General features: G+C 41.5%; 1 protein-coding gene across 3 annotated transcripts in view; it reads right to left on the minus strand.

Annotated features, from left to right (window-relative positions):
• The window catches only part of Dab1 (DAB adaptor protein 1), a 423,873-nt gene that overhangs the window by 374,180 nt on the left and 40,354 nt on the right, over positions 1-9,339 (minus strand). The window lies entirely within an intron of this gene.

Here is a 9,339-nt window from a genome sequence, read left to right on the forward strand (position 1 = left end):
TATATATACACACACACACACACACACACACACACACACACACACAGGTGTCACACATACCACAGGAGTATAATTTCATGTTGCTGGAAAGTTGCATCTTTTAGTTACATTTATTTATTGTATGTGAATGTGTGTGCACATGCCATAGCACACTTGTGGAACATCAGAAGACAACTTTCAGGACTCTTCTATGTGGGTCGCAAGGATCGAACTAATATCATCAAGCTTGGCAGCAAGTGCTTTTACCCACTAAGCCACTTCGCTAGCTCATAGGATGCACTAGAAAATAAGATACAGAGTTTTTACCAAGAATAGCTCTGATCCAAGTTCTTACCATTCATGTACTCTACTAGATAAATTTAGTTTGGATCTGGCTTCACTAATTTCTTAACGCTCTCTGATAAACCAGAGTAGACCCTTACAAGTTTATTTTAAGCCTTTTTTCACACAACAGAAGTCAACCCTGAAGTTCCCTAGCCATTTAACCAAGTATATAATAAACACCCCTACTTATGTGGTTATTGTAAATTATCTCCCTCACTTATCTCTAATCTCAAAAACTATTTGCTGAACAATTGCTAGACAGACATCAAGTACTGTGCTAGTTGCTGAGTGAGACAATGCTCCTGGCTAGCTAAGAGCTCATCCTCTTAGGCAAGAAACGTAAGCCAATAAATTGCATTTCAGCAAATGCAGTTGAACAAAAAGAAAAGAGCAATTAAGTCTTTCAGAGGAGTTTGAAAAAAATGAAGAGCACATAACTTTTGTGGGATCTGGCAGATGAGTTAACTCAGGGGAAGGGAGAGTGAACATGTAACCACAGTGTACAGGAGAACAGCTCCTACCCTGATTTGTGAGAAGGCCTGGCACATCTAGAAGAGCCAGAATGTTGTTGAGTTTGTACAAAACCGCACGTGGAACTAGGCAGCTGGAGATGGAGACAAATGGTTACAAAGCCACAAGGCATGATGGGAGGGCACAGTGTGCTGTCTATTAAGCCATAAAGACTTGTTTTTACCCACATTACCTTGGGAGATAGTATCCTGTTAGGAGAAAAGTACAGTCCCTGGTGCCAGAGGGCCTGAGCCCCACATTCAGGATCAAACAGCTCCTCAAAGTCTGATCTTTTTTCCCTGTCGTTCTCTTTATAATTGACAAGTGTGAATTTTGTATCTTCCTGGTGTGGACCATGTGCTGACTAATGTACATGCTAAAATTTACTTACTCGGGTTATTTCCTCACTGTGGGTTCCTGAGCAAGCTAAATTCTCAGCCTTGCTTTTCCATGGAAAAGGGGGAGTTGACAGGAATCCCCAACTCGCAGGATTATTGTGACAGCTGAGGACCATTTGGAATAATGCCTGATTATTGTTTATTAGCAACAATAGTTTGTCTGCTTGAAGTCATTATTGCTGGCAATTCGTTAAAAGGCTGATTTTCTCAAAGTTCTACTTTGGCATGGGGGTCTGACATGGGCAAGCATTTCAGGAACTGCCTAGACTAGATTAGAATAGCAATCAAAGAAATATTTGAGAATTCAGCAACCTGGCTGGAGAAGAATCTAGCTGTGTTTGTTTAAGTAGAAGAACACACACATTTATATACTGTCTGTGGCTATTTTTTGAGCTATAAGAGTAGAGATACAAAAGAGACAAAATGAGCAAAAATATTTACTAACTAGTCTTTTCAGAAAACATTTCCTGACTCCTGAGCTTGATGATTGACAGAAAGAGATCAGTAACATACAGGCCAACAGGCATGTGTATTTAAATCTGGAATCATGGTCAAAGAATGTTGCCATTAACCTCTCCTGTGTTGGTCACTGGAGTTCTGGGTCCAGCTTCACATGGTGACTGTGTTTGAGTGGATTTACCTGTTAACCTTCATCACTTTCCATGAGATGAAAGAACAAAGTTGAGACCATTACCCTAGATCCTACGAGATTATCGAAACTAACAGAGGTTGCGCTTTATTCAAAGCAATTTTTTTTCTTAACATAGGTGGAATTACATGCCCCTTCTATTCTATTAGACCAATGTCAGACCCAATGGGCATTGTGCTGCAAAGACACAGCTGGAAGCAGAGAGCTTCGAAAACTGTTTGCTTTCCACTGGAAACACACATTCATTAGCCTCTAGTCTCCAAGCACAAAAACAGCCTTTGTGGTTGTCTGCAACAGCAGCGATCTCAATCACTGTTTACTGAACCTTAAACCTTGACAAAATACGTTACTTTCAGGTCCTGAACTGGCTGTGGATTTAGTCATTCCTTAAGGAACTACAAAAGTGACCGCACTGGATGCACCATGTTCCTTTTGTTAGGTGAGAATTAGGGGTTAGCACAGAAGGAAATGCTTTTCACTGCACCTCTTCTGTGGATGGCTCTGGAAAATAGAGGTTTGACCATGCCTTTTGAGCAACGTGTTACACAATAGTTTCTTGTGAACACTACTTTTAACGAGTGTTCTATAAGAGCAGAAAGGGTTTCAGGCCCACAAAACCTCAAAACATCAAGTTAGAATCTTTTTTTCTGGCAGGACTCCTTCAGAATGTTTAACCCCACGCAAGACACGCTCAGGGTGCATGTCTGAGCAGAGAAAACCTTCCTGGATCTGTTTTCCCCTGGGATGCAGTTCAGTAACTATTTAGATTATAAAAATGTTTGCTGATGAATGCAATCACTCTTATTAAGTATCTACTCATTTTAAATGCTATCGGGGGTGGCCTTTGGAGGTTACCATTCTGCCTACAAAGAACCAAATGATCATTAATGTACATGTTAAATGTACCCAAGGAGACAACTTACACAGAGCCCAAGATTTGCAATGCTAGCTTTACAAACTAGCTCTGAGTTAATAAGTTGAATGTCAGGCATCTTAAAGCAGGAATGAATGCCTCTGAGACAGAAGCTGTTCTGTTATGACATCCCATTTAATCCTCAGAACATTCCTGCATGGGAGTGATTTGTTATTTGTATTTTGCAGATGAAGAAACTGGGGACTAGAAAGAAATCTTTCCAACTACAAAACCACCAGCACAGAACCCGTGTCTGCCTGGTTCAGTCCTGCAGCAACATGGCTGCCCTAGCGATAGACATGATCAGCAAATGTGCTGGTAACTAGCTACATCCTACTAGCCATCAAACATCTGAGGCTACTGGGCACCTGACAGGTGACTGGGGGAACTACAGAGCTGGACTTTTGATTTTTATTTGTCTTAATGCAAACAGCACAGTTCTTCCACAATTACCACGTGGAGAGTGTGTGTAGCACTCTTTCCAATGCAGAGTCTAGTTGACCTGACTTCACTGAAACAGAAAATTTTCAGTTTCCCACTGTCAACCTCCACTACTGTGCTGACCACAGAAATGCACGCCAGCCCCGAGGTTTAGGTTATGACTTTGGAAATCACACCATCTGGTTCAAATACTGTGTGCCATGCCATAGTTATGTGACCACAATCACGTACTTAAACCTCTGTGCCAAGAACTGTTCCTGCCCCTTCCAGGTGCTCTCGCCTGCTAACCTAGAGTCTGACCACAGCACTGAAGCCAAGCCAAGGACCATGCTCCCACAGCAACGCTGAACGCGATACTGTCCACACAAAGTCGATGGGTTTTGAATATACAGAATGATGGCAACATCTTCCTTACGTGTACAAAGAAGGATAACTTGACATAATGCAATTAAACGTGTTTCAGAGGAGTAGTGATGCTTACTTTTTAGTAGCAAATTACATTTTTCCCTGGGTCAAAGAGGACCATTTATTTATTTAGTAAAAATCATGAAATGCTACAGTTAAAGGGATTCTTAGAAATAATTTCACCTGATCCTCAGTCCAACCCGGAGATCCTCTTGGGTACCCTTCCCTGAACATTTTTCATGCTTAAACGTGGGAAAGGAAGTCTGTTACCGAAAGCGTTTTGTACCTAGACAGTTCCTTGAGCCCAAGCCTGTCTCTGCCCTCCACAGCTTTGGCAGTACTCAGAAGGTACCTTACTCCCACTTCACGTTTCCTCAGGGCCGTTGTCTAGTATTTGAAGGCAGTGATCACGTTCCGTATCTTCAACTCCACGCACTCATCGTTGACAATAAACACACTCCCAAACACTAACATTCCAATCACTTCTGTTTTCTCCCTGTTTGAGACACGAAGTCTTTATCTTCCTGACCTTCTACCATACTTTCTATGGCCATACTGTAGTTTGGTCAGTTCCCGTTCCACTAATATTTGTGTCTATTGGTTCCTGTCAGGCCAAGTGTTAGTCTGTTTGGAAAGAAGCTGAGGCAGAAGACTCCCTGCCACGTTCACAGCATCACTGTCAGGTGTGTCCATTCGTAGCTGAACTGCCACTGTCTCTCAGACGACAGAAACAAGAAGCCATGGACAGCTTCTTTATGAACAAAAACTCCCACCAATCTACCCCAAGAGGGATCAGACATCCCCTGTAGTCCATTGCTAACATGTATCAACTTAAATCAGTGACACCCCCAGATAAGAAAGGCCGGATATCCCCACATTGTATTTTGCTAATCATTGATTTGCTAAGTGCAGAGCTCTTTATGACTCCCTTTAAAATATTACTTGATCATCTCAGCCAACCCCTCTATGTAATGATCAGTCTTCAGTCTGCTATTTGACTCTCTTGAGGTAAAACCTGCTACTATCACCCTCCATATCTTCAGAAAGTATACCACAAATTGTAGGTGGACTTTGTCCCCTCTCTTCACATGTCACAGAATTAACATCCAAAATGACTCTGAAGTCTAGATTCTAGATATGAATGGTATTCATTCCTTGCATGCATTTGCTCATCCAGTGAGTTAACCCTATTGAGTTCACGCAAGGCCCACAGACAGGGAGAGGATCCTAAAACGAGAGAGACGTGGTCATCACGCTTGGATACAAAGTCTTAAGCAGGTGGCCAGCATGTCATGAGTAACTGCTGCAATGTGGGGCCTAATGGTGGTGCCATGCAGAATTACCAAGAGGATGCCGAGTAAGCAGGGCAATGGTCCACTGCACTGACAGATAAGGAGTTCATTCAGAAGGCAGGGACGCCAAAAGGAAAGATAATGGAAACTTGCAGAAAAGTGGATTTGTAAATTTATTCAAGTGACATGAATAGTGTTTGTTGTGCAAAGTTTCTCCCCTTTCTGAGAGTTTGGTTGAAATGTACTCGGGATATTCTCTGTCATCTCACAAACCTCTCCTCACCCAAAGATGGGTCATTCAGCTTCTATCTTTTGATTTGGACATTCATAATAAAATCTCTTTTATCTTAAAATAAAAAGCAAAAGCACCCCATGTTTACAAACTAGGGGGTGAAACCTCCATTTCACAGCTCACAACTCTCAGAGTGTGTTCACGAGCAAAGGCTAGAGTTGTCCACTGTGGCTCAGGACCAGCCTGCACTGAGGCTTTACAATGCAGCCTGGTTTTGTCCCATTCCTCCAGGGTGCCCAATTATATTCCATTTTCTGTGTGGTCTCTCCTTCCTTTGAACACTGGCGTGAAGGACTAGTTGGGTTTGAATGTGTTCTGATGCTGAGGCCTTCATTGGGAGAAATGCTGTCTGACTCCTGGCTGGGCTTTTGTTTGTAAATGGGCTTTCCACAGAGTTCCCTTCCAATTCAGTCTCTAGATGAAGCTTGAAATGATTAAAGATTTGTGGGAGCCAGAGCCTAGAAACTTTTTTTTCTTCTTTTCTGTTGGCGGTTACCTACACATTATCACTCCTAACATACAGAGCCAGAGGCAACCCAATTAGTAGTAAGTGGTTTTTAGTGAAGTCCTCCTCCTTTGGGGAGCTGATGAGAGATTTACAGACAGGGACAGTATTTTATAGTGCTTTGTATTCTCAGCACCATGCACAGCACCAAGGATATGATAAGTGCTTAGTATTAATAAACACTGAATAAGAAGATAACACGACAGATGGATGATATTGCTTTCTAATCTAAAAATGCACTATAGTTACTCTTTAATGTTAATTTGAACTGTGATTCCAGATTTGTATCATTTTTAAGAAATTAGAAGATTATAGACATATTTACTTATAGAATATGCATATGCTTCAGAAGGTAGACCAAGTCTGAGAATTCCATGATTCCATAGGCTGCATATACACCAAATGCATCTGACCAGCTCCCTAGTCTAGCTTAGCCATCACTAAGAACCAGCATCCTGTCTACAGATCCTGGAGAGTTAAAGGTAAAAACCTCACATTTGAAAGATAAGAATAATGAGGTAGGGAGGAGAGCAAACTGACTTGGCAAGGGCACGTAACTAGTAAACTTCATAGCTTTGATTGAATTTATTGGAATTTCATGGACACTGAACATTTATAGTTGAGGCAGAAAAATAATACACATTATAATATTTGAGCCATAATAGACCTAATGGAATCAAATGGTCCACTGCTCCTCCCTTGTATCTAAGACCCAACAAATCAAAGACATTGGAGCCAGAGCCAAACTGCAAATGCTATTTCTCTAAATGGATGGCTCTAGATTTTAACAGCCCATCCTACCTTCCTAAAGCTTAGAGCACTTGGGGACTACAAGGCTGCTTGTGCCTACCGTCCACTGAATTGAAACAGTGGGCATCTTCCAATAGATTAGGAGAAGAAGGCCCTTGGAATCCTGTCATAGCGCTAGTACTGTTCACCAGTCCCAAAGGCTTATCCATGATAGCATTCTTTTCTAACATGAACTTCTAAAGACTTGTAGTACTGTGGCTGGGAGTGTGTACATCTATGATAAACCGCAGTGACTCAGTATTGGAGCACTTATTTTTCAAGGACTAAAGAGATGGCCCAGGAGGCTGGAGAGATGGCTCAGGGGCTAAGAGCACTGACTGCTCTTGCAGAGGACCCGGTTTTGATTCCCAGCACCCACATGGCAGCTACGAACCGTCCTTAACTCCAGTTCCAGGAGAATCCAAAGCCCTCTTCTGATCTCCGCAGCATTGCATGACACAGGTGCACTCACATACATGCAGGCAATACACTCATACACATAAGATAGGAATAATAAATAAAATATATTTAAAATATTTAAATATATTTAAATAAAATATTTTTAAAATATTTTTAAAATAAAATATTACAAAAAGAGATGGCTCAGCTGTTAAAAGCACTTGCTACTCTTTCAGAGGACCAAAGCTCAGTTCCCAGCACCCATGTCGGTGGCTCACAACTGCTTATAACCCCAGCTTTAGGGGATCTGACCACTAATGTCCCACACTCATCTCATGTGTGCACACATGCACACACGTGCACACACACACACAAATAAATAAATAATAGAACAGATCTTAAAGAAAACCAAAATAACAGGCTCCATCTTACAGTCAGTCCTACTGAAACATTCCCAACATGCCTGGTACATAGTAGCCCAAGGACTCCCAGCAATGAGTACATGCTAGAATTCTTTCCCTGTAACATGGCAGACCTAAACATGTTGTTGTCTGAAGCAAAATGATTTGAGTCGTTCATGCCAGTATAACCCTTTCCTTTTAAACAAAGCAATAAGAGTGTTGTTCCCATTGTATCTACTTCGCAGCAGCAGCTCGGTGTTCTATGGGGACTTCCCAAGTGCAGAGTGAGTTATCTGAGCGGCCTAGGCTATTTGAATAGCTTCCCATTCACGGATCCATTGCATTACCATTTAGTAATGCTGAGGAAAGAGAAACAATCATAGCTCTGCCCATCTAGACACGTTACAAAATTCACACACAGTGCAATCATGAAATGGGATTTCTTTGGTCTCAGGCACTGACATTAATACAACTCAAACCTAATTTTCTAGAGGACAGAATAATCCTCATTGACTTGGGGAGCTACATGCACACTGTCTTGCTTTGTAGATTAACTATCCCTGAGCCCACCCAGACTGACCTGACCATGAAAAAGGTAACATTTTGACATGAAGAGAAGAAACAACGCACAGGCCAACCAGAAGGTGCTGAATAATCAGAAATGGGTAAAAGGGTTCCATTATGTGCATAAAATGATTTACCTTTCCACTCAACTGCAAAAATTTGGCATTTCATCTACATTAAAATGAAATTTCCAGAGAAACTATTGAATTTACATTATAGAGAATAAATACCTAAGCAATTTCACCATGACTACATAAGAGACCGCTTTCTGATATGCTCGTACTTGGTTTTGCTTTATCTTTCCCTGTAACATCTTTAAAACATAGATCATGTATGTAGCTGTCAAATATTGACTGTGTCCAACTTAAAATGCATTTCAAATATGGGAAAACACATGCTAAAGTTACTTGTCCAGAAGGAGCACCTGACCAGGTGGGAGAGACATGGTACAAGAAGATATCGGTTCTACCGTAGCGTATAGGATGAGCAGACAGAGGTCAGGTCAGGGAACTCTGAGAAGGGTTCTGAGACAGCGCTCACTCACCGTTCTCTGTTTTTAAAAATTTTTATTATTTTCATTTTATGTGTACACATGTATTGCCTGCATATATGTAAGTGCACCCATGTTATGCAATGCCTGTGGAGGACAGAGGAGGCTGTCGGATCCCCTGGAACTGAAGTTATGGATGGTCATTAGCTGCCACGTGGGTGCTGGGATTCAAATCCAGGTCTCTTCAAGAACAGCCAGTGCTCCTAACTGCTGAGTCATCTCTCAATCCCCAAAATTCATTTATTTTTACTTATTTATTTATTTCATGTGTATGCATGTATTGCCTGGACTGGAGTTACAGATGGTTATTAGCTGCTACCTAGGAGCTGGGAATTGAACCCATGTCCTCTGCAAGAGCAGCCAGTGCTCTTAACTGCTGAGCTACCTCTCCAGCCCCCTAGTACTTCATTTCTTTTATCTGCACACAGGTAGCTCAGTCTAGCCTAGGTGACTCAGCAGAAGTGATTACAGAGCTTTTCTAAGACTGCCCTCCATTATCCAGGTTTTAAACACAGAAAGCCTATCTGTGATTCTAGGTAAAATAAAACAACACTGAAAACCAAGTTTCGTTCATGATATTGTATACTATGCGATGGGGACTGGTTCATTAAAAGCTGACGTATAAGTTTCCTCTGTGTTGACCCTCCTCTTTCTAGACTGGGCACTGGTTCAAGTCCATCTCGTGAGGTCTCCTCAGCCTCCTTGATCAAGAGTACAGGTGACCCACCACAATTACAGGACATTTTGAGAGATGCTCATAGTCCCCTAGAACTAGTCGACCTATATTTTAAAATGAAATAGAGATCTTTTTTAAAGGTTAAAAACTCATTCAATTTTGTCTTACAGGGCTTATACTGAGTTCAGTATTGTATAACTGTATTAATTCAACTGTGAACCTAGAAACTTG

Source organism: Nannospalax galili, unplaced genomic scaffold (genome assembly GCF_000622305.1).
Source record: "Nannospalax galili isolate Female #2095 unplaced genomic scaffold, S.galili_v1.0 scaffold553, whole genome shotgun sequence".
In the NCBI taxonomy this organism is placed as follows: domain Eukaryota; kingdom Metazoa; phylum Chordata; class Mammalia; order Rodentia; family Spalacidae; genus Nannospalax; species Nannospalax galili.